The sequence below is a fragment of the Capra hircus genome, chromosome 4, assembly GCF_001704415.2.
Source record: "Capra hircus breed San Clemente chromosome 4, ASM170441v1, whole genome shotgun sequence".
Lineage (NCBI taxonomy): Eukaryota > Metazoa > Chordata > Mammalia > Artiodactyla > Bovidae > Capra > Capra hircus.
This window is the reverse complement of record NC_030811.1, coordinates 37,784,647-37,806,794: the sequence shown is the minus strand read 5'-3', so window position 1 is coordinate 37,806,794 and position 22,148 is coordinate 37,784,647. Positions and strand designations below refer to the sequence as shown.

At 40.9% G+C, this 22,148-nt stretch overlaps 1 protein-coding gene and 1 pseudogene across 2 annotated transcripts in view; one reads left to right on the top strand and one right to left on the bottom strand.

Annotated features, from left to right (window-relative positions):
- Positions 1 to 22,148, top strand: part of AMPH (amphiphysin) — a 213,542-nt gene that overhangs the window by 65,013 nt on the left and 126,381 nt on the right. The window lies entirely within an intron of this gene.
- On the bottom strand, positions 2,597 to 3,050 carry LOC102190931 (annotated as a pseudogene). The gene has a single exon (XR_001295600.2). The product of XR_001295600.2 is annotated as a 40S ribosomal protein S15a pseudogene (transcript).

Here is a 22,148-nt window from a genome sequence, read left to right as displayed (position 1 = left end):
TGCTTCCTTTCGATTTGTTTTTAAATGAGACTTTGGATGTCGTTTAATAGCATTTGTAAAGTTATAATATTTTGTGTTGGAAGCAGTATACATGTGCATGCATGCTCAATTGTGTCCGACTCTTTGCAACCACATGGACTGTAGCCTTCTAGGCTCCTCTGTCCATGGGATTTTCCAGGTAAGAATACTAGAATGGGTTGCCATTTCCTCCTCCAGGGGATCTTCCCATTGCAGGGATCGAACCCACGTCTCCAGTGTCTCCTGCATTGGCAGGCAGATTCTTTGCTACTGAGCCACCTGGGAAGCAGTATCAGTTCAGTTCAGTTCAGTCGCTCAGTTGTGTCCGACTCTTTGCGAACCCATGAATCACAGCACGCCAGGCCTCCCTGTCCATCACCAACTCCCGGAGTTCACTCAGACTCACATCCATCGAGTCAGTGATGCCATCCAGCCATCTCATCCTCTGTCGACCCCTTCTCCTCCTGCCCCCAAATCCCTCTCAGCATCAGAGTCTTTTCCAATGAGTCAACTCTTTGCATGAGTGGCCAAAGTACTAGAGTTTCAGCTTCAGCATCATTCCTTCCAAAGAAATCCCAGGGCTGGTTTCCTTCAGAATGGACTGGTTGGATCTCCTTGCAGTCCAAGTATACTTTTTGCTTATTTCTTCTATATAAAAATCTTATTTCCAAATTTTCTCGCACTCTGGTAAAGATGAGAATGTGATGGTAAGACTAAAAGAGAATGAGATGGTAAGCCAGAGTCCCATGTAGATCTTCTTCAAGAAACGATGACTGCTAGTTACTGAGAGTGTATTATGTGTGAACCCTCTGTGTTATTTCATTTGGTTCCTGAAAGCAGACCTATCGGGTAGAGTTTATCATTTCTATTTTATAAGTTGGGTTTATAAACGGAGTCCAGAAAGGGTGTCTTGCCGTAGATCACACAGCTGTTAACATGGCAGAATCAAGATTCTGTCTCCAAGTCCATGTTTGTATGCACATGCTGTGTTATGCCACTCACTTGCCTTGTGCTAGACCCAGGAAAGAGTTAAGTGGAGATCTCTCTCTCTCTCTCTCTCTCTCTCAGGTATGAGGCTGGGGTTTCTGCCTGATCCTTAAACCTTTTCTTTAGAAACAGACATGGAAAAGAACAACAAGCAGCCCTCTGTGCCCCATCCCTTTGCCTTTTCTCTGTGTACTCTCACTTGATAAATAAGACAAGATTGGCATTGTCTGGGCATCTAATTCTCATAACCAGATGATTTCCTGGAAGGTCCCAGATGGTTCATTCTAGGTATCCTCAGGTGGATAAGTATGGAAACAAGAAAAAATAATGAAGATAGAACACCAACACATTATAAGAAAATTGCCATAATTTAATATCTGAAGATATTAAATCAAACATTTGAAGGGCTGTCATGTGGAGAATGGATTAGTTCTGCCCTAAAGCAATGAACCAGGAGAACCAATAAAGAAAAATTGCAAGTATGAGTTGTGGAACTCAGTGTTAGGAAGTTTTTTATTCTATTTCACTCCTGCCTTTCTTCCCCATTCCTTCCCCTAAACTTTTCAAAAGTGATATGGGCTCCTGGGGAAGGTTTTGGGTTCTTGAGCATTGGAAGGCCACTTGGAAGGCTTTCTGTGATAGTGTTTTAGTTGCTGGTTTTGAACTGTGATCTTATACAGTGCCACATCTCAAGGTGTTTAGAAATTCCAGTGGCAGTCAGGACCAGAGGCTTATAAAATGTTTATCAGTGGACAAGTTTCCTTGTAAAAGTCATTTAGGGAAGAGGCGTAAACACTACAGCACTGGCTGGAGGAGGTTCCCCATGGCCCTGTCAGGCTTGGAGAGGCCAGGCAGGGGAGGCACCTCCGCTCTCTGGCTCTGATTCCAGGTGAATGTCACATAAGAACAACGGGAGGGTGGGTAGCAGAGGCTGGCAGTGGGTTAGGGAGTGCCAGGCAAGGTGGAGAGCGCATCACGCTGCCTTTTGATGGCTTCCTTTTGAATCCTGGCTGTGACACATCGTGTTCACTCTCCATTTTGTACATGTATAAACATTATGAAATTGACATTTAATCACAAAATATTCATGACTATATTTTCCAGGTTAAAAAAATCAAATTATTGCAGAGAAGACTAAACACTTTTTGTTCTCTATTCCCAGTGCCTGATGTAGGTTCCACACAGAGTAGGGCCTAGAGCGCATTTGTTCATAGAGGAAGGATGCAATGGGACAGTTGGGATCTGGATTTACTTGCACTATTCATTCCTTGTGAAGTGTTTAATAATGCCTCTTTTATTTAGATAATAGTTATGAGTGCCAATTATAGAAATATAGACAGCCTAGAAGACATAAAAATTCCCCCATAGACCTATAGCAGGCATAAGGATAATGTTGGTAATCACTGCTCTCATTCTTTTATTTGCCCCATTAATATGTATATATATATGTATATATATATATATTTGTAGTAAGTGGATGGTTTGTTACAGTTTTAGTGACTGGTTTGTTACAGTTTTCAGGCCAGCTGTTTCTTTGTTATAAGTGGCATTGGCTTCTGATTGTTTTTTTTTTTTTTTTTTTTTTTTTTTGTCCTCTGAGGCATTTTATTTGTATGTATTACATCCCTAGAAAAAGCATCCAAGGATTTTCCCTCCTGTATGTTTTCGTCTTGCTTCTTCATGGTTCATGATGCCAGCTGAGGTTGTCAGTACAATGAAACCAAACTGACGGGATGGGAGCAGGTTATTCTGCCATTTTTCGAGATCTTTGAGTTGTACATCAAATCTGGGGCTGATCACTCCACACTTATTTAGCCTGCCTGTGAGGTTCACAACAATTTTCACAGCCCTGTGATCATCAATGATTTCAAATTCGCCAATGTAACCATGCTTCATCATCACTGTTAGAAACCTGACGATGACTTTGGAGCACGGCCTAATAAGGACCTGGCATTTGCCTCTCTTTTCGGCATTGTTGATACTCTTGAGAGCATCAGCCAGGACATTCATGCGCACCATTATGGCGGCACGGAAAGATGGCGGAAAGATGGCTTCTGATTGTGATTCTCCTTTTGGTTTCCTAAATCTTGTAATGAGAGGAATTCTAAGGAGAGAGCAATAATTGGCTGGAGTTCTAGTCTTCAGTGTTGTTAGGAGTGTTCGCTTGTGTGTTGAGGATCCTGCTGTCTGAGTGGACCTCACCAGGAGCTGATGGGGCCAAAGTCTCCAGTTGTGAATTTGATAGATTATCTGCTGAGTTGTCCTCCATAGTGATTCTGGAAACCCACAATGGAGATAGCAAGGTCCTGCTTCGTCTCTGTTGTCTTACATAGGTGAAGTCAGGGAAAATAAGATTATATGTGATAAAGTTGACATCACTAACTAACAATGGGAGGTGAGGATGGTTCAGTCATGTTGCTAGAATTGTTAGCTGGTTACCTAGGAAAGACAAAAAGTACTTTTCAGATCTTTATCTTGCACTGTTTGTCAAAATCCACCCCAGAGGCAGCATGGTATGTTTGAGCACCAAGAACCTAGAGCCAGCTTTGTGTGCTCGTCCTGTGTGCTCAGTCATGTCCGACTCTTTGCCACCCCATGGACTGTAGCCCATCAGGCTCATCTGTCCACTGAATTTTTTAGGCAAGAATACTGGAGTGGGTTGCCACCAGTGGGTTTCCTACTCCACTGGTTCAAATCCTGGCTCTGCCACTTCCTGGTTTGCTCAAATTCCCTCCCTTCTGTATGTCTGTCTTCTCACCTGTAAAGTTGGTATGGTAGTAAAGGCTGTTTAGGACAGTTGTGAGAATTAAATGAGCTATTGCATTATTTACTGTTTAGAATTATAGTTTAGAATGTTTAAATTTTACTTTGTGTATCTACCACAAATTAGGTTCCATATAATTGTTCACTATGATGGTGATGATGTTTGCTATTATATTTGTAATTATTCTTATTACCTACTACTACTATTATGCTTTACATATTTTTAATTAAAAAAAAAAACCATGAAATAACCAGGAGGAAATAGCAATGGATATTTATCTGATTCTAAGATCAGAAAATATTCCCTAAGCATGCAGTCAGTATAAAAAATAAAAAAACACTGATAGATTCAGCTACATAAGCATTAACATCTGTATTGGCTAGGTCAACCAAGTAAAGCATAAATATCTACAATATTAAAAAGTAAATAAAAACACAGAATAAATAGTTGCAACATGTCTGACAGATGAAGAGATTATAACCTTCAAACACAATTTAGCAGGATACCAAAACTCATGCCTTGGATTTATGTTCTGTTATATATGGTTGCCATTAGCCCATGCTCAAAATTATGGATGCACACTTCTGTGAGTGTACATATGTGTGTATACATGTATGTATTTCTTTCCTGCTTGTTTCATAAATGATTTATCAGCTTATAGTAATGCAAAATAGCAAATATTAGAAATAAGAGGAAAAAACAAAAGTAGAAACCCTTGAGGAGGACTGAGGAGGTGTCACAGTGCAGTTTCAGCATTCACTGTCCATAAGCCTGAATCTACCTAATTACTTAAGGGCCTTGCAAGTCATTTTGATAACTGAGAACAGAGGAAAATTATCTTCAGGGTCTTCAAGAGAGGGTACTTACTGGTTATATATTGATTAGCAATGTATAAAAAGATTGATCAGCAATCTTTTTTAAAATTAAATTAAAAAAAAAATTTGACTCTGCCAAGTTTGGAATCTTAGTTTCCCAACCAGGGATCAAACCAGTGGCTCCTGCATTGGAAGCTCAGAGTCTTAACCACTGGACTGCCAGGAAAGTCCCAATGATCGCTAGTCTTAAGACCAGTACTTGTCAATGCTACTATTACTAATGATAATGGTGCATTTCATTCTCTTGGTATAGGCTGATGGCACCACACTAAAGCAGATCACAAGAAAGCAATTTCTTGGAGTTGAGAATGGTAGCGTTGTGATGCCATGCAAGGGCCTCCCTAGCCTCAAATGCTCTCCCTGGGGCAGATGCTGACCCTCCTCTGCTCTCTGCATTGGAAGAGCTGGACCCTGAAGCTCCATTTCCCAGGTTGTCAGTTGGCTTCTGGCTGGTGTTGGCCATTGGGACTTTTTGTCTCTCTGTTTTAGGAAAATTGCTTCCATCTCTATTTCCCTGGCTCTGTCTGGAGCGTGGAGGATGGAGGGTGAAGGGAGAGACTAGGGTAGTTCTCTCTCTTCCACCTCACCTGGGCTGATTCCTTTAGCTGCAGCTGTGTGTCCTTTCTGGGTCCAGCTTCCATGAACTGGCCAATGATGGTGCCAGCTTCTGTCAGCTGACCTTGGCCCCGGGGTCTCTCCAGTTCTGGTGTGGGAGTAGCTTTCCCTGTTGCTAGTCTTTGGAACTCTCACGTGTCCCTTTGACTTCTCAGCTCCTCCATCCCCTGGATGGGAAATAAGTGGTTTCTGATTTCTGATTCGTACAGACATCGGGTCTCAGCTGACCTGGCTGGATTCTGGATGATGATATATTGTCTCACGAATTAGCATCATAGGGACTTCCTTGGTGGTCCAGCGGTTAAGAGTCTGTTTTTCCATAGTAGGGGATGCAGGTTTGATACCTGGTCAGGGAACTAAGATCCTACATGCTGTGTGACACAGCCAAAAATAAAATAAAAAATTACCTGAAGCTTGAAGACTGGCCTCACCAGCTAGTCTCCATGGCTAATGTGGAATCCATGGAATACATTACTTATTATAAGATCTTCTTGGTAAAGTTACTCCTGTGAGTATGTTTTCTCCACCAAAGGGCTGCTTTGGATTGAATTGAACATTGCAAACTGGCCCAAAGTCCGGGGCCTCCAATTTCCAGCACTCATTAGGGCAATTTCCAGGCAGGCTGCTGTGTTAGAATCTACTTGGACATCCACTTGCATTGGGCACAGTGTTATGTCGAATGTGTGCTGTCATGGAGAATTACCATTTAGATTGAAGAAATGTGCTTCATTTGTTTCTGTAATTTATTTCCAAGAAACCTGGACCCTTACAAGTAGAGCATAATTGGGACTTTCCGTTTCTCTGTTTTAGGGAAATTGCTTCCATCTCTATATTAACGAAAAAGAACAAAGTAAGAACAACTCAACTCAGATGGGTACTCATAACCAGCCTCTCACCACAGTTATTCTGCTGGTACCTCCCCACCTCTGTGCCTGGTTGGCTTTTATTCCCAAGCCTTTCTGGACTCTGTGTGCATATGTGCTTAGTTGCTCAGTCATGTCTGACTCTTTGCCACCCCATGTACTGTAGCCCTCTAGACTCCTTTGTCCATGGAATTTTCCAGGCAAGAATACTGGAGCAGGTTGCAACCCAGGGATGGAACCCACATCTCTTGCATCTCCTGCATTGGCAGGCAGGTTTTCTACCGCTGCGCCACCTGGGATGCCCCTTCTGGATTCTGACCTCTTTGCAAATTTCTTTTAAAAAAGACTTTTTCCATATTCTCATATGTAATCAAATGGAATATGGAGTTTATTTATTAGAAATCTATTGGATGAAGTTCCTTGATGGTCCAGTGGCTAAGACTCCATGCAATTTATGCAGGGGTCCTGGGTTTGGTCCCTCATGCCACAAATGAAGATCACACATGCTATGACTAAAAAACATCCCACTTGATATAATTAAGACTCAGTTCAGTTCAGTTAGTTCAGTCGCTCAGTCGTGTCTGACTTTGCGACCCCATGAATTGCAGCACGCCAGGCCTCCCTGTCCATCACCAACTCCCAGAGTTCACCCAAACTCATGTCCATCGAGTCGGTAATTAAGACTCAGCACGGCCAAATAAATAAATAAATACCTTTTTAAAAGAAGAATTTATTAGAAAGTGGAAGAAACTCTGTCCCTGCCACTATTATTCTTTATGTTACTTGGACTCCCCCGACACTTCTCCCCGCATTTCTGTTTGACTGTGCTTTGCACGAATGCAGGTACTTCTCTCAGGTGGTTCTGTTTTCATATGATGTGAACTGGTATTTATTTTTTTTAGGACAAATGAACAAGCACAGAAATACAGTACTTACAGTATATGTCGATACAAATACACATATAAACATAAGTTGTACTTGTGCTCAGTCGTGTCTGACTTTTTGTGATCCTTTGGACAGTAGCCCACCAGGCTCCCCTCTCTGTGAGACTTCCCAGGGAAGAATACTGCAGTGGGCTGACATTTCCTCCTTCAGGGGCTCTTCCCAACCCAGGAATCAAATCCGTGTCTCCTGTCTCATGCATTGCAGGCGGATTCTTTACCATTGAGCCATCTAGAAAGCGCCAAACATAAGCCGCTTATAAGTAAATGTTAACTAGCATTAGAGATTGTTTCAGTGTATGGTGATTCAAAAGAATTACTTTATCTGATTATAAAATGCATAATGTTGCATTGCATTTTATTTAGCAATTATGATGAGGGTATTTGTGCATAAAGTCTGTGCTGGGTTTTAGACTTAGGTGCCATAAATTATTTTTCAGTGATCATATTATGCAGATTATATTTATCAGCCAAAATAGATGAGGGTTGGATTATTAAATTATATAGCCATTTTAATTTTAAGAAAAATATTATTCCAGTTATATAAAAGAGTCATTTCAGTAGAAAAAGAAGAAATATCCCAAATGCTCATAGTGGTTTTTGCTGGTTGTTGAGATTATAAGATATTTTTGTTTTCTTTTGACTTTCCGTGTTTTCTGTAATAGAGCATTTATAGCTAAATAAGATGTATTCCTAATTATTTTGGGATTATTTTGATTGTTTTTAAATAATAATTCATTAAAAAAAATGTATTATTTCTCTCCTCAAGGTGTTTTAAAGTCTCAGGTCATGGATTCATGTAAATCTTTTGTCCTGCTGCTAAGTCGCTTCAGTCATGTCCGACTCTGTGAGACCCCATAGACGGCAGCCCACCAGGCTCCCCTGTCCCTGGGATTCTCCAGGCAAGAACACTGGAGTGGGTTGCCATTTCCTTCTCCAATGCATGAAAGTGAAAAGTGAAAGTGAAGTCGCTCAGTCGTGTCTGACTCTTAGCGACCTCATGGACTGCAGCCTACCAGGCTCCTCCGTCCATGGGATTTTCCAGGCAAGAGTACTGGAGTGGGTTGCCATTGCCTTCTCCGTAAATCTTTTGTCCAATAGATACATAATGAGTGCCTCTAAGAGAGACTGTGCAGCTCACTGCATAAGAAGCTCAGGCCCTGGGAATCAGATTCCTGGATTCAAATCTCATCTGTGTTACCATTTGGTCCTGTGATTTTTGAGGAAGTTCCTTAACTCCTTTACTTTTACAGAGCCTTCTGGGAAAATATGGTATGGATACTTATGGAATACCATGAAATGAAATTATTTGATCATAATGTTCTTATTACTGGTGTTGGCCTACTGATTTCTCAAATAGGATTTGAGAATAAATGATTGAAACAAATTAATGAAACAAGATTGAATTAGAAAGCCTTTCCCCTAAAGATCTGTTGCTTCTTCTGGGGCATTTCTGTATGCAGTTAACAAGCTACCCCTGAATGAACCCATGCATCCATTCAGTCACTTACAACTCATTCATCCGTTCATCATTCATATATGCAATGCATTTATATCATCAGTCATTCAGTCCTTCAGTTCAGTCCCTCAGTCGTGTCCAACTCTTTGCAACCCCATAGACTGCAGCACGCCAGGCTTCCCTGTCCATCACCAACTCCCAGAGCTTGCTCAAACTCATGTCCATCGAGTCAGTGATGCCATCCAGCCATCTCATCCTCTGTTGTCCCCTTCTTTTCCTGCCTTCAGTCTTTCCCAGCATCAGGGTCTTTTCCAGTGAATCAGTTCTTTGCATCAGGTGGCCAAAGTATTGGTGCTTCAGCTTCAACATCAGTCCTTCCAATGAATATTCAGCACTGATTTCCTTTGGGAATGACTGGTTTGATCTCCTTGCAGTCCAAGGGACTCTCAAGAGTCTTTTCCAACACCACAGTTCAAAAGCATCAATTCATCTGCACTCAGCTTTCTTTATAGTCCAACTCTCACATCCATACACAACTACTTGAAAAACCATAGGTTTAACTAGATGGACCTTTGCTGGCAAAGTAATGTCTCTGCTTTTTAATATGCTGTCTAGATTGGTCATAGCTTTTATTCCAAGGAGCAAGCGTCATTTAATTTCATGGCTGAAGTCACCATCTGCAGTGATTTTGGAGCCCAATAATATAAAGTCTGTCACTGTTTCCATTGTTTCCCCATCTATTTGCCATGATGTGATGGGACTGGATGCCATGATTTTCATGAGTGTTGAGTTTTAAGCCAGCTTTTTCATGCTCCTCTTTAACACTCATCAAGAGTCTCTTTAGCTCTTCTTGGCTTTCTGTCATAAGGGTAGTATCATCTACATATCTGAGGTTATTGATATTTCTCCCAGCAGTCTTGATCCCAGCTTGTAAATCATCCAGCCTGGCATTTTGCATGATGTACTCTGCATATAAGTTAAGTAAACAGGGTGACAATATACAGCCTTGATATACTCCTTTCCCAATTTAGAACCAATCCACTGTTCCATGTCTGGTTTTATTTATTGCTTCTTGACCTGCATACGTATTTCTCAGGAGGTAGGTAAGGTGGTCTAGTATTCCCATCTCTTGAAGAATTTTCCACAGTTTGTTGTGAGCCACACAGTCAAAGGCTTTATTGTAGTCAATAAAGCAGAAGTAGATTTTTTTTTTTTTTTTTTTTTTTTAGAATTCTCTTGCTTTTTTGATGATCCAGTGGATGTTGACAATTTGATCCCTGGTTCTTCTGCCTTTTCTAAATTCAGCTTGAATAATCCTTAGTGAGCATCTAATAAATAAATGATAAGTGTGAAAAATCTCTTTCTAATGCCTTCTCCTTAGAAAATATGTTTTAATTCAAATAGGAAAACATGAAATACTTAACAACAATTAACTTCCCAACTGGGTGTGAATGTAGTTGACTTCAAGTGACCACTATGGAATTCAGATATTGGTGGTGATGCTTTGTAAGGAGAACTTAGACAACTCTTCAAGGAAGATGACTTTGAGACTAATCATGGCTTTAAATTCTGTTTCAAGGGAACCTTTTTCCCTTAAAAAAAGATGGACAGTTAAGTGTGAAGACACGCCCCTTACATTGTTTTTCCTTTGTTCGTTTTGCTGCTGTATTCTTGAAGTAGCAAATTACAAACAAAAGATGCATTTGTTTTTTTCTTGCCTTTCTCTTACCTCCTCAGCTCTGCTTTCTCTTCATGCCCCTCTTCCCACCTTCCCCTCCTCTTCTAGTTTCTGTAATCAAATCATGGTTCCTTTGAATGTTTTCTTACAAGCCAATGTTTCTGCAGAAGTCTAGGCTGTGAGTTTTAACATCTCTTCATGTTTTTGAGAATCCGTACCTTTGCCTTAATTCTGTCACGTTCATGATGTGGGAGGCTTTTAAGTGTTTCTTCAGTTTCCCTTTCTTCTCTTCTGCTTTGTCGGTAGGTGATAATAAATATTTATGAACTAGCAATTCCATCTTGATGCTGTCACAGCACTGTAAATGACATCAATTCGAGGCATGTTTTAAAATTAATTGATTTAATGAGAAAAGGAAGCTACAGAGCAGTTAGCATGTCCTCACCCTGTCAGACAGCTGCCTGATGCTGCCAGGGAGTGATGGCTTTCTCTTCTGAATATCACAGTTTGTTTGAAAGAATTGAAATTGTCAGTGGATTTTGCTTAGGATTGGACAGGATGTATTTTTCCTTCTTTATTGGAAGCAAGTTGCCCCTTGCTTGCCTTCCTGGCTTCTTCATTTTTCTCTTCTAGTCTTTTCCATCCATCGTAAGATTTGCTTCTTTTCTTCCCACCTCTGTTTCCACCCATCTAAATTCCTCGTTTTATTTTGTACTTGGCCCTTCAGCTGAAGTCCCATCTCTTCTGGAAAGCCTTCTAAGTCAGCTCAGGCTCCTGTAACAAAACACCATGGACTGAGGAGTTTAAGCAACAGCTCCCTCTCAGTTCTGGAGGCTGGACATGCAAGGGCAAGTTGCAGGCAGATTTGCTGTCTGGTGAGGGCTCTCTTCCTAGCTTGTAGGCAGCAGCCTTCTCTCCATATGCTTACATGGCCTTTCCTCCAGCAGGTGCATATATAGAGAGACAGAGTAACAGTCTCGCTCTCCCTGTATAAGGGTGCTAATCCCATCAGGGGCCTCTCCTCTCATAATCTCATCTAAATCTAATCACCTCCCAAAGGCTTCTCCATAAAATACCATTATTTTGAGGGTAAGGGCTTCAACATATGCATTTTAGGGAAGATGGACATTTGGGAAGATTCCCTGGAGGAGGGCATGGCAACCAGCTCCAGTATTCTTGCCTAGAGAATCCAATGGACAGAGGAACCTGGTGGGTTATAGTCCATAGGGTCATAAAGAGTCCAACACAACTGAAGTGACATAGCATGTACTGAAAAATATGTACAACCTAGAAGCTGAGAATTATGTTTTATTTGGTGGACAAAACTGAGGGCTTAAGCCTGAGATACAGCGTTTCAGATAGTGCTGAGGAAATGCTCGCAAGAGGTGAGGGAGGACCCAGGATATGTCAGAGTTTTTGTAACAAAGAAACTTCAACAAAGGTAGTTGAAGCATCAAAAGATTACTGTTAAATAAAGAAAATGAATTTAGCAGTTTTCTGTGTATGGGAAAATACAGGCGTCTGGACTCATGAAAATCATTCTTTTAATATGCACCTCAGCTACCTAGGGCCAGTATCCTGTGCTTTCTCAGCCTGAGAAAGGTGCCTCACTGGGATGGCTGTAGTGGCTGAGGGCTTGGCCGCAGGCAGCTGGTTTGTCCCCATGCTGATTTGCCTCAGGCCGCCATCTGGTGTGGCTGTAGCGGCTTAATGGCTGCAACACCTTTGTTTACTGATATGGCGGGCAGCATTTTTCATTTACACATTCAGAGCCCCTTGAGCTAGAGGACTTCTGCCTGCCTTCTTCCTTTAGGGTTACTTGTGTGCCAGTCACTTGTCTCAGGAAGTTTATCTCATGTCCTCTGCTTCTTTGTAAACACGGTTAGCTCAGGAATCCTGCATTTTGCCTCTTCTCTGTTGCAGTGCCTAACACTATGCTTGGCTCAGGCTTGGCACTCAGTATTACTTGACAGAGTCTGTGCTGATCGCAACTTATGTGCTGGCCCTTCCCTGGGATGGAAGGACAACACTTTCCAGAGGGTGAGACAGGCCCTACTGTCCAGCTTCATGAGGGGAACCAAGTGTTGGTCATTTAACTTGATTGTTGGTAATTACTATACAAGCCCACATCAAAGCTGGATGAGAACTTACTGTTCATTGTTCAGCACCTATTTCCATATGGTAAAGATGACTGCAGGAAGGCTTAAATGACTTGCCTGCTTACGATTTGACATAGAAATAACCGTGCACCTGCCCTGTGAGCCTTATGAGTGGACATAAAATAAAGCAAGACCTTGTTAAGAAGTCTGGCCAGCCACCTGTCCATATGCATAGATGCCACGGATGTCAGAGGTAGAAAGAACGTGTGGTCTCTTGAAATCATCTAACAACCTCAGCATCATGAAGTGATAGGTTATTAAAAGCATAGATCTCGGTTTCTGGTGCTAGCACTATCATTTTTTAGCTATGTGACATTGGGCTATTTATTCCCTACCTACAAGCCTCTATTGTCAACTGTAAATTGGGGCCAGTAATGCTACCTTCCTTACAGAATTTTCATGAGGGTTAAGTGAAATAAAGCATGTAGCATAAACTTTCTCTGGATGAAGTTGTTGTGATCAGACATTCCCACTTGTGAGAGGAACAAGGTGGAACTTCCCTTAGTTCCTATTTAATGTGACCCAGGGCTCCAGCTTGGCATCTGAGCCAGTTATCAGTGATGGTCCACTAAGCATCTCTCTGGGATCCCTGCTCCCCATTCCAATGGGAAACCCAGTGCAGCTGAAACCACTGGCTGGCTAGTCTGGCTTTCTTCCAGGATATTCTGTAGAAGCCACTGTCTTCCCTTCCCCAGCCAGAAAATTAGATTTGCATCTCTTTGTCCTTCACCTATATTCACCTTGCATGGGGGAGCTGTAAATTCAGTAGGCTTTGGACCGCTCTGTCATTTTCTGTTGTCATAGTCAAGAGAGGAGCTGAGGAAATACGGTCAGGTACCTGATTGAGATTTCAGCAGTACGCCTGCTAGGTTTGCCCATGGGCCAGGTGACAAAATGCTGGCAGCTGGCAAGCTGCATATCCCATGCCCACGAGGAACTTGAGTAGGATAGAAAGCACATGAATTATACCTTTTGACAACATGAACATGTAATGGGCAGGTCCTCTGTGACTTCAGGTTTTCATTAAATAAACTGTTCTTGGATTCTGAAGTCCACATACTTTCCTTCCATCTCACTGTTTCCTGGTTGGTGTGTGGCTGCCAGGATACATTAAGTGGAGTGACTACAAATGGAAGAAAGCAAAATAAGCTACTTAACACAGAAGTCTGTTCATCACGTAGGTGCCAGTTACAAAACAATGGGCATTGTTATTTTCTGTCATCCTTTCCTCCCAGATTGAACTACCGGGGTCACTGGAGCTGCATGTGACTGTTGAGTGTCACAGGATTAACACTCACCACTCACTAGTGGCTTTTTAAGGCAACTTTCTTGCGATGTGAAAATTGTTGCATAACATGTGGTTCAGCATCTCTTAACCTACAAACATTCCTTTAAAAGAAAATGCTTTACGTCTTTCTCACCCAGATACTTGCTAACCAGCCTCCCACCTCCTTCATGGCATTGTGCCTTTCTTTCCACCCCAAGAGCTAAAAATAGCTTTAATCAGAGCGTTTAGAATGGTTTTTCAGATTTAAAGGCAAGTTTGGCAACGCAGAACATATTTTAGGTCCAGAGAAGTTTCAGTTCTCTGAATAAGCCAAGATGCAAATTTAAAATGAAGACCTAATTTCAAGACTACATCTGTCTTTTGAGTCCTGATCAATGGTTTTTGGCTAGGTGTGCCCTGGCATTTATTACTCTTTGATAGTGCAAAGCCTCTGGTAACATATGACAGGCCAAACTATCAATGCCTATACCTGTCTGCTCACTGCCCTTGAGCTGAGTGTTGTGGAAGCCTTTCTCTGGGCCGTTTGTCAAGTGTGTTCATTTGGATGGACTTTCTCTAGGATCTGTGCTTAGAAACGTTTCAAGAAATACATTATTTGCTTCAGCAGTTAAGTCCCTAATGAGCATTCTGAATGTCCCTAGGCAACCTAGTAGTCACCATGTCTTGCAGATTTGACCTCTTAAATGCTTCTTGAATCTCTTTTCTCCAATTAAATAACAAAAATTTAACCGAGTAAATTTAAAGATCAAGTTGGCTTTATTGCATGATTCATGAATCGGATGGCATCCCATCCAACAAATAGAAAGGAGCTCTCCTGAGCTATAAAAAAGGAGAGGTTTTAAAGATTGAAAGAGGGCAGAAAAAGTAAGTTATTAGCAAAGTATGCATTGTTTAAGGAAGGGCACTCTCCTAAGGTGGGCAGAAGGGTTCTTTACTTCTGGGGTGGATTACTTCAATAATGCTGACCAGTGGAGATTACAGTCTTGTGGGTTGTTGAAGCTGCATTTAGTTTAGGTGTAAGTCTTGGTTTGCTGTTGTAGGGCTTAGCACAAGTAACTCAGTGTTGGGCCTGTTGTCTCAATTTCCCTTTTTGATCAGCCTCTCAGCCTAACTGAGGGATGTGGTCAAAATTTAAGGCATTAGCACCACTCTCAGATACTGCTCTATAGTTCTTGCAGTTTCTGCTTACCTTACCTTTTGTGTGATATTCGTAGATCATGACTTTATTGCTTAGTTCAGTTCAGTCGCTCAGTTGTGTCCGACTCTTTGCAACCCCATGGACTGCAGCACACCAGGCTTCCCTATTCATCACCAACTCCTAGAGCTTGCTCAAACTCATGTCCATCGAGTCAGTGATGCCATCCAACCATCTCATCCACAGTTGTTCCCTCTCCTTCTGCCTTCAATCTTTCCCTGCCTTCAGTCTTTCTTTCCAATGAATCCGTGCTTTGCATTAAGTCACCAAAGTATTGGAGCTTCAATGCTTATTGAAAAGATTATTGTTTAATAATCTATTATTGTTGAATAATAATAAAAAAGAGATTATTGCTTAATCTCTGTGATATTCATGGGCCATGATTTCAGGTGCACAGTTTTGAAGTTGGCCATTCTCTTTGTTCCTTTTCTGATGTTCCAGTCTCAGGCAGATGATTTGCTTGATGGTTAGTGGCCACAAACCTCCATTTAAAATTTTTGCGAGAATACCATGCCCCAGGGATACAGTTATAATGACTGTTATAAACTGTTATAAACAGGATAATCCCAGTATCTGGAGTACACTTCAGACACTTCAGACACACAAAAAATCAAGGGGTATCCTATTATCAAGAACAGTTTTAGCCAGAGAGCCTTAAGAATTTTTGTCAGGAAGCTATTTCTTGAACAGTGGATTATGCAGTACTTTCAAGAGTTAATGAGAGGTTCTTGATTGTATTCTCATTTACATTCACTCCTACCCAGGGAAGTGTGTCCATCAGTGATATAAATCCAGGGAAGTCAACCAGTGAGGTGTCTTTGTTTGTGCTAGGGGCACAGTTAGATAAGTTAAGAGGCATTGCTGGGCTCTGTGACAACCATGTAGGCATTCATGAGCCCAAGGAGGATGATAACCATCACAAAGACAAACCTTGTTGAGGCACAAACCATTTCCTTTAAGACTGTACTACTCATGGTGCTTGTTCAGGCCAGCATTCAGTTAATTTTCTCCCAGTTTGATATAAAGAGCTGTTCTGATTACCATGCAAAGATGGGTCCTGTTGGTGAGATCTTTTAGTGAAAAAAGGCAGATCTTCTGTAGATAGTCAGGGGAGCCCAAGGGTGCAAGTGTACTGAGACATTCATAGGTATTTGTAGCTATTTGTCACATGCAGCTATAATCGGAGAAAGGCAAGCGTAATGCACTAGATGTTCTGGCTGTAAAAGTTAAACTCTGTAAGAGACTTCTAAGGGGGAAGGGTCAATCATAATTTTCAGTAACATTGGGACCCTAAGAGAAATTGGTCATGGGGCAAACCAGGGGGTCTTTAGTATCATGAACAGATCAAAGGTTTTTGATGACAAATCCAGTGTCTGAAAGATTAGCAATGGCCTGGGAAATATGAATGATGGTAATTATATTTACCAGGCCATGCCAGAGTAAAGGCAAGAAAGAGAAGATAAAAGGGTTTCAGGTTTAGCTAAAGTATGAAGTCTTGGGAGGAAGCAGTCTACCTTTATGTTGGCCTCTTCCTTCCTCTTCCATTGGACTTGGAGTTCTTCAGCATCAGGACCAGATGTTAGGTGGAGCCTTCTTCAGCTGGGAGATGTGTATCTAAAGTTCAAGTCTTTAAAGTTTGCCTACCATCTGGGTAGTGAAGAAGACCTGGTTCTTTCTCTTCCAAGGAGATTCAAGCTCATCTTTGTTCTTGTGTGTGGACAAAGTCGCTTCAGTCATGTCCAACTCTTTGAGACCACATGGTATGTAGCCTGCCAGGCTCCTCTGTCCATGAGATTCTCCAGGCAAGAATACTGGAGTGGGTTGCCGTGCCCTCTTGCAGAGGAATCTTCCCGAACCCACAGCTCTTACGTCTCCTGTATTGGTAGGTGGGTTCTTTACCACTAGCACCACTAATGATTCCAAATCAGAAGGCTGGGAGAAAATTGAAAACGTTCACTTGGAAAGTTGCAGCCAGATACTTGAGGAAGCTGGAAGCATTCAGGATGTAGTCCAGTTTAAAGGTATATTCAAAACTTTAAAAACAATGAATAGAATTAGACTCTAATATAGACAAAGGTGCAAATATATTTTTTCTGTCTACAATTATACCCATTTTTTTAAAAAGGATAATCACAGTGAAACTAATTTGTTTGCATTATACTCGGTCTGATTATTTATATAAATATAGCAAGAATAGTGGTTGACCTTATGAGGTCTTTTTAAGACTGCTTTGCTGGAACACAGGAAATTATTTTAATAAAACTGTTTTTATTTTCTAGGCAGATCATTTAAAAGGGAATGAAAAATCTCTATTTACAGTTTCTCATTAACAGCAGACCAACAATCCAAGAAAAGCTGTTTTGTCATTGGATGAAAGAAAAGTAAGGTTTAGTTTTACATAAGTACATTACTGCCTTTAAAGCTTAATTTTATAACCCTTGTAATAAATTTATTTGATTTTAGCAAGCTTAACTACACAAAATAAGAATCTATCTTTTCCCAATTTTTAATTTAAATTCTCTTTTTTTCCCTCCATTCCAAAATAACTAATGTAGAACAAAATAACTTTCATTTCCCATAAAAAAGTATATGCATTCTTCATAACATCTCTTGCAGAAAACATATATTGTACTTTTCATGTTTACAGAGGTTTCCCCCTATTGTTTGTAGTAGCTTTAATTCAGTTCAGTTCAGTCCCTCAGTCGTGTCCAACTCTTTGCGACTCCATGAATCGTAGCACACCAGGTCTCCCTGTCCATCACCAACTCCCGGAGTTCACTCAGACTCACGTCCATCAAGTCAGTGATGCCATCCAGCCATCTCATCCTCTGTCGTCCCCTTCTCCTCCTGCCTACAATCCCTCCCAGCATCAAATTCTTTTCCAATGAGTCAACTCATCACATGAGGTGGCCAAAGTACCAGAGTTTCAGCTTCAGCATCATTCCTTCCAAAGAAATCCCAGGGCTGATCTCCATCAGAATGGACTGGTTAGATCTCCTTGCAGTCCAAGGCACTCTCAAGAGTCTTCTCCAATACTACAGTTCAAAAGCATCAATTCTTCGGTGCTCAGCTTTCTTCACAGTCCAACTCTCACATCCATACGTGACCACTGGAAAGACCATAGCCTTGACTAGATGGACCTTTGTTGGCAAAGTAATATCTCTGCTTTTCAACATGCTATCTAGGTTGGTCATAACTTTTCTTCCAAGGAGTAAGTGTCTTTTAATTTCATGGCTGCAGTCACCATCTGCAGTGATTTTGGAGCCCAGAAAAATAAAGTCTGACACTTTTTCCACTGTTTCCCATTCTATTTCCCATGAAGTGATGGGACTGGATGCCATGATCTTTGTTTTCTGAATGTTGAGCTTTAAGCCAACTTTTTCACTGTCCACTTTCACTTTCATCAAGAGGTTTTTTAGTTCCTCTTCACTTTCTGCCATAAGGATGGTGTCATCTGCATATCTGAGGTTATTGATACCTCTCCTGGCAATCTTGATTCCAGCTTGTGCTTCTTCCAGTCCAGCGTTTCTCATGATGTACTCTGCATAGAAGTTAAATAAGCAGGGTGACAATCTACAGCCTTGACGTACTCCTTTTCCTATTTGGAACCAGTCTGTTGTTCATGTCCAGTTCTAACTGTTGCTTCCTGACCTGCATACAGATTTCTCAGGAGATAGGTAAGCTGTTCTGGTATTCCCATCTATTGAAGAATTTTCCACAGTTTATTGTGATCCTCACAGTCAAAGGCTTTGGCATAGTCAATAAAGCAGAAATAGATGTTTTTCTGGAACTCTCTTGCTTTTTCCATGATCCAGCAGATGTTGGCAATTTGCTCTCTGGTTCCTCTGCCTTTTCTAAAAACAGCTTGAACATCAGGAAGTTCACGGTTCACGTATTGCTAAAGCCTGGCTTGGAGAATTTTGAGCATTACTTTACTAGCATGTGAGATGAGTGCAATTGTGTGGTAGTTTGAGCATTCTTTTGCATTGCCTTTCTTTGGAATTGGAATGAAAACTGACCTTTTCCAGTCCCGTGGGCACTGCTGAGTTTTCCAAATTTGCTGGCATATTGAGTGCAGCACTTTCACAGCATCATCTTTCAGGATTTGAAACAGCTCCACTGGAATTCCGTCACCTCCACTAGCTTTGTTCGTAGTGATGCTTTCTAAGGCCCACTTTACTTCACATTCCAGGATGTCTGGCTCTAGATTATGATCACATCATCATGATTATCTGGGTCGTGAAGATCTTTTTTGTACAGTTCTTCCATGTATTCTTGCCACTTCTTCTTAATATCTTCTGCTTCTGTTAGGTCCAGACCATTTTTGTCCTTTATCGAGCCCATCTTTGCATGAAATGTTCCCTTGGTATCTCTAATTTTCTTGAAGAGATCTCTAGTCTTTCCCATTCTGTTGTTTTCCTCTATTTCTTTGCATTGATCACTGAAGAAGGCTTTCTTATCTCTTCTTGCTATTCTTTGGAACTCTGCATTCAGATGCTTATATCTTTCCTTTTCTCCTTTGCTTTTCACTTCTCTTCTTTTCACAGCTATTTGTAAGGCCTCCCCAGATAGCCATTTTGCTTTTTTGCATTTCTTTTCCATGGGGATGGTCTTGATCCCTGTCTCCTGTACAATGTCACAAACCTCATTCCATAGTTCATCAGGTACTCTATCTATCAGATCTAGGCCCTTAAATCTATTTCTCACTTCCACTGTATAATCATAAGGGATTTGATTTAGGTCATACATGAATGGTCTAGCGGTTTTCCCTACTTTCTTCAATTTGAGTCTGAATTTTGTAATAAGGAGTTCATGATCTGAGCCACAGTCAGCTCCTGGTCTTGTTTTTGTTGACTGTATAGAGCTTCTCCATCTTTGGCTGCAAAGAATATAATCAATCTGATTTCGGTGTTGACCATCTGGTAATGTCTATGTGTAAAGTCTTCGCTTGTGGGATATTTAATGATTATCCATCATTTAATTTAACTTAGTAAACTTTAAGGTTTTAAGTTAATGAAAAGATTTGAAAAATTAACCCGAAAACTGCTTATCCTACTTACATCAATTTAATTTACTTGTTCTTAGCAGTTATGTTTATATTAGCCATCTTTATGAGACATTAAACAAAATCAGCCATCAACCCAAGCTGTTTTTCTTGCCGGCAAAATTTGTAAGAGATTACATGAACTTATTTGAGCTTACCTAATAAGCCTAAGTAGAATAGAAGTTGTATGTCTGCATTATTTTTAATGTTGATAACCTGAAGGACGTGTCTATTTTAATTAAATTAACACATTTAGACTAGCTTTTATTTACTACAGATTTCTCAGATCATGTGAACCTGAAAAGTATTTGGTTTGGTTTTTATTATATGTTTAAGAATTTTAGAATACATAATTTATGTCAGAGCTTAAATTTCTTTAGGCCAATTAAATAGAGCTTTGTTACAAATTAATTCTGGCAATACCATATAGACATTAAAAATATGAGACATCTATAATACATCCATATAGACACAAGTGAACAGCCAGATCCCAACAGTGGATAGCTTACATAACACTTTAGATTTCTCATTTGTCCAAGTTCCAGATTACCTTTCCCCATTTTGCTTTTCTTCGATAAAAACTACTTCCTTGAAATTTATATTTTCAGATTTACATCTCAGAGGAGCAGGGAAAGAATGTAAGTTTCTCCAAGAAGGACTTTGTTTTCCCATCCATATTTTACAAGCTTTATGAAGTAAGTATGGGAGGTTTAGGGATTGATCTAAAGGAATAGGTGAACCTCAAATTGCCTCTAGAGTCATATTTCTAGTTTTGCAAAGGTTTGTAAAATAAGGACAGTTGCTCTTAATTCCTCAGAGAATTGGGTTGCAGCCTAAATGACATCATCGGTTGATTCACCCAATAAATCCTTTTACAAGGGCTTTAGAGGTTTTTCTTTTTTCTCTGGGTACATCATTTGATTTTAGCTTAGGGGAGAAGACCTAAAAAAATTTTCTGTCGGGCTCTGCAATTTGACCAATTTCTGACCACAGAGCTACTTTGTATTTTTTACCAGGGACAGACAGTAAGTATTTTTGGAAAGTATTGAACTCAAGAGGCCCCTCCTAAAAGGGTGCAAAGGTATTTTATTTTCCTCTTTCTACTGGGTATTACAGAGATCTGGGAAAGCGGACTTCAATACGAATCTTACCATCAGCTGTCTTTTGACTCGTCTGCCTCTTCCATAGTGTGAGCAAACCCCACTCCAGCCTACAGAGTTGGAGGGTGAGACTCCGAGTATGTGTTTCTGGTCCTTCTGGAGGCTTCCTTTATATCAGCTTCAGTTCTGAAATTTTATTTTATAGAAATCAAATTCTGGCAGTTCTCAAGAGCAGTTTTTAAGGGCTTTAATCTGAGTAAATATCTATTACCCTTCTTAGGACACAGGCTTGTTTTGCAATTAGGGCTTTAGAACTTTGACTCAATGTAATATATATTTAAATACATGCTACTTGATGTATATTAAAATGGATTATTTGTACCCTCAGCAATCTATTCTGAGAGACCAGGGTTTTTTGTGACCAGGTGAATGTGCATACGTGCTTTAAATCTGCAAATATGCCCTCCAGCCCCTACTCAGTGGATCCAGGATAGGCACACTGGGACTACTGTGTATAAGATAAATAACTAACGAGAATGAACTGTTTAGCACAGGGGGCTCAGTGGTCTGTGGTGACCTAAATGGGAAAGAAATCCAAAAAGGAGGGGATATCATATTCAACCTAGATAGCATATTCAAAAGCAGAGACATTACTTTGCCGACTAAGGTCCATCTAGTCAAGGCTATGGTTTTTCCAGTAGTCATGTGTGGATGTGAGAGTTGGGCTGTGAAGAAGGCTGAGTGCTGAAGAATTGATGCTTTTGAACTGTGGTATTGGAGAAGACTCTTGAGAGTGCCTTGAACTGCAAGGAGATCCAACCAGTCCATTCTGAAGGAGATCAGCCCTGGGATTTCTTTGGAGGGAATGATGCTAAAGCTGAAACTCTAGTACTTTGGCCACCTCATGCGAAGAGTTGACTCATTGGAAAAGACTCTGATGCTGGGAGGGATTGGGGGCAGGAGGAGAAGGGGACAACCAAGGATGAGATGGGTGGATGGCATCACTGACTTGATGGACGTGAATCTGAGTGAGCTCTGGGAGTTGGTGATGGACAGGGAGGCCTGGCGTGTTGTGATTCATGGGGTGGCAAAGAATTGGACACGACTGAGCGACTGAACTGAACTGAACTGTTATGTATATGGATAGCTGATTCACTTTGCT